Raw genomic sequence first — 4,002 nt, forward strand, 5'->3', positions numbered from 1 at the left:
ATATATATATATGGTATCTTTCAGTCTACAAATCCACTCAGGATTTGGTAGACAGGCTATGATTGGCTCAGGACTATAATAGAAGGTAGTTGCCCAAGGTGCCATGCAGTGGGACTGAACTTAAAACTATATGGTTAGAAAGTGAAATTCTTAACCACCCAACTATGCTTGTGCGTATATGTAAAGGCCATGGACACAATCACTACTTGCAAAACTATCTGATAAAAAAAAAGTTGTCTAGGTGTGTAAAAATGCATATGTCTTATATGTATGCATGTGTACTATATATGTGTGTGTGTGTGTGTATAAATGAGTATGTAAGTATATGCATTAATGTATGTTTATATATGTTTAGTTGTGTGCATATAAGTGACAGCTATGAAAATTATTTACAAAATTACTGTAATAAAATAGTAATGCTTTTTTGGTTGTGCTGCTCATTAGTGATTTAATAAGGATGTCTTGTGTTAAGTACAGCTTGTAATAATATTTGTAATGAGGCTGGTCTTATAAATCATCATTTTCCTTAAATAGAATACCTCCTTTATATATATATATGATAGTTGTCTGCTCAATACAAAGATTGACCGCCTCAGTGTACACAATGCTCAGCTCTGGCATGAGATTATATGTGGAATTTTAGACCAAACATACTTTTAAAATGGTGTCCACATAAATTGCATGCTAGATTTAGTACAGCTTAAACTGCCTATGGTGTCTGATCTTATTGAACCTTGAAATGTTTCTTCAAACTTTCTTGAGATATGAAGATCCTGTGGCATATATAATATTGCAAAGAGCAAACTGATAGGTATGTTATAATCAGTAGGAATTGTGTGCTCTTATATGAGATTTAAGAGCAGTCTTAGACAGGCAAATTTTGCCATAAAATATACACGTAGAAAATCTTCCAAGTTCATATTCCCTTATTGGCTGTTTATTTTTCTTATTTTCTTCTTGGTATTTGCCCGTATTAGCCTGTTTTGTCCAAAAGTTCTCACACCATCCCATATTTTTGAATGTAAGGTAGAATGATCTGCTGCAAAACTTACCAAGTTTTCTTTAGATCAGTTCCTATATTCTTCAAGTTCTCCTTCAATGCACCCTTGAATTTTTTTTCCCTGGCTTATACTGCTTCCTGAACAGGTTTCCCATAAAACAATTCTGTAGGGATATGCTCATCAGCCATGCGGACGATAGGTCTGGACTGTCGCACATCATTTTTCAAAGTTATTACCTTGATGGAACAAATGCTTGATTCGGCTAGAACATAAAGTGCCAGGAGTGAATGAATTCCATTTCATTTCCAGAATTTGGTGTAAGCAAAGATGTTAAGTCATTTTTCTTTCACATTAACCCTTTGGCATTTGAACTGGCCATATGCATCCCAAATATTCTACTTCCTTTATGTTCAAACTGGTCAGATCTGGCCTCTTACAGCTATCTTATGTTATTCTAAAAATAAACAAGCATATCAAAATTTTGAAGCTATGAGATAATGCAGGATTAATTCAAGCCGATGTAAATAAATAAGCATTACATTTGGCAGAATAATCTGAATGCTAAAGAAGTGTATGGTCCATAATCCTCCTCAATAGCACCTTTGGATACAACACTTCTCAGAGCTCCTTAACAGGCCCTCTAATATCAAAATAAATATTATTGAATTAATAGAAAATTACCCAGTTGTAGCTGAAATGGCATCAAAACTAACTGGAAATGACATTATTGCTGCTGTACAAAAATTAAATAACAATAAATCTCCTAGCCTTGATGGTATTAATGCTGAAGTTCTCAAGCATGGAGGTGAGAAAATGGTAGAACTTTTACACATAGTAATATCCTATTGTTATGTGTGTATGTGTACAGAGAGAGAGAGAGAGAGAGAGAGAGAAAACTCTGCTTTACAATTTAAACACATATGCTGGCACAATTCTTTTGATCTGGATTAATTGACAATTAATGTTTTTGGGTGACATTAACTATAGAGACACTTGCTGATATTTTTGCAGACGCACATACAAATACATGTACACACACATATATGCACACTTATGCATGTGCATTACACACATACATATCATTTTGTCAGGCCCTCTGAAACCAGTGAGATTGATGCCATTATTAGGTTCATATGAGATAAAAATACATAAGTGTATTTGGAAGGAATTTGCCGACAGGAATGGAGTATTGTCAAGCTGATATGGTTACAAGGAAATATTAGGCAAATTAAGTTGTATCAGTAGCTTAGAGAGATAAGACACTTGGTAAGGGGCATATCTACTGACATTTTTGTATGTCCAAGATTAGCAACTACTGTGAGTGCTCAGGTGTCCACCTCCACCTGTTCTTCTATGTCAATAAAATCTGCTACCTCTTTTGGCATTCGAAGTGTTTTTAGTTGTTGTTATTTAGATCCTGGTCAGCACTGATCCAGCAGACCAACAAGAAAATGTCTTTCTAGCCATAACCATCATGTTTATTTGTTATCCATTGACTTAATCTTTCCTTAAAGATGGTTGATTGTGGTTTGTGGAACATTCCGCTGCTATTTCTAGCAGATTAAACAATTGTGTAGAGAGCAGTTCCCTTGTTGGGGTCTTTTTGTTGGCACAGGTAAGAATAGACACTGAAAGCAATTTTAATCTTCCGTGTTTGTCTCCGTAGCCCAGTCTGGGAGTTCCAAGACTTACCATTGTAATCGATATTATTTGAAGTGTCATTTTATTTTTTTAATTCTTGATGCTTCTGTTTCCAAGACGTTTTTGACTTGGAGGCATGGCTGTGTGGTAAGAAGTGTGCTTCCCAACCATATGGTTCCAGATTCAGTATTACTACATAGCACTTTAGACAAATGTCTTCTAAGTATATGTCATGAAGTATTTTGTCTGGCATACTAACAATTCCGACAGTTTAATAATAATAATCCTTTCTACTAAAGGCACAAGGCCTGAAATTTTGGAGGGAACTAGTTGATTACATTGATCCCAGTGTTTCATTAATACTTACGTTATCGACCCCTAAAAGATGAACGGTAAAACAGATCTTGGTGGAATTTGAATATTACAGCAATAATAATAATAATAATAATAATAATCCTTTCTACTATAGGCACAAGGCCTTAAATTTTGTGAGTAGGGGGACTAGTTAATTACATCGACCTCCAGAGCTCAACTGGTACTTATTTTATTGACCTCAAAAGGATGAAAGGCAAAGTTGACCTTGGCAGAATTTAAATATAATAATAATAATAATAATAATTTGGCACAAGGCCAGCAGTTTCAGGGCAGTAAGTCAATTACATCAACCCCAGTGCTCAGCTGGTATTTATTTTATTGACCCCAAAATGATGAAAGACTAAGTCAACCTTGGTGGAATTTGAACTCGGATCATAAGGCTAGACAAAATGCTGCTAAGCATTTTGCCCAGCGTGCTAATAATAATAAGGAAGAGAAGAAGAAAAGCATAGAACTGGGAGAGTGTGCTTGCAAATTATTTAGATACGGATAGGAACACACTGCTCCTTCATAAGTTATTCAAGTAGTAAATAATGTCTAATCTATTCACTTGTAGGGGCACAACTGAAGACATCTTTTTATAATGATTTAAGGGAAGATTACTCTTAGATTGTTTTTACCTTGCCTTCTTCAGGTCTATGTCAAGATTTTTACCTCCTCTCCACAAGCTAACAAAATGCTTGTCAAGTAGTGAAGTTAGTTTAATTGACATTACCTTCCCTCAGAATTTGTGGCTCTATAAGTATCTTTTATTTTTTACTTACTTCAGTCATTGGATTGTAGCCAAACTGGGGGCACTGCCTCAAAGTGTTCAGCTGAACAAATTGCCCCCAGCACTTTATTTTTTAAGCCTGATGCTTATTCTGTTGTTTCCTTTTGCTGAACCACTAAATTATAGAGGCATAAATGAACCAACACTGGTTGTCAAGTAGTGAAGTTAGTTTAATTGACATTACCTTCCCTCAGAATTTGTGGCTCTATAAGT

The 4,002-nt window shown here is 35.2% G+C and overlaps 1 protein-coding gene across 2 annotated transcripts in view; it reads left to right on the top strand.

The window, feature by feature from the left end:
* LOC106881683 (tetraspanin-13) overlaps positions 1-4,002 on the top strand; it is a 112,056-nt gene that overhangs the window by 38,330 nt on the left and 69,724 nt on the right. The window lies entirely within an intron of this gene.

This window comes from Octopus bimaculoides, chromosome 17, assembly GCF_001194135.2.
Source record: "Octopus bimaculoides isolate UCB-OBI-ISO-001 chromosome 17, ASM119413v2, whole genome shotgun sequence".
NCBI classification, from domain to species: domain Eukaryota; kingdom Metazoa; phylum Mollusca; class Cephalopoda; order Octopoda; family Octopodidae; genus Octopus; species Octopus bimaculoides.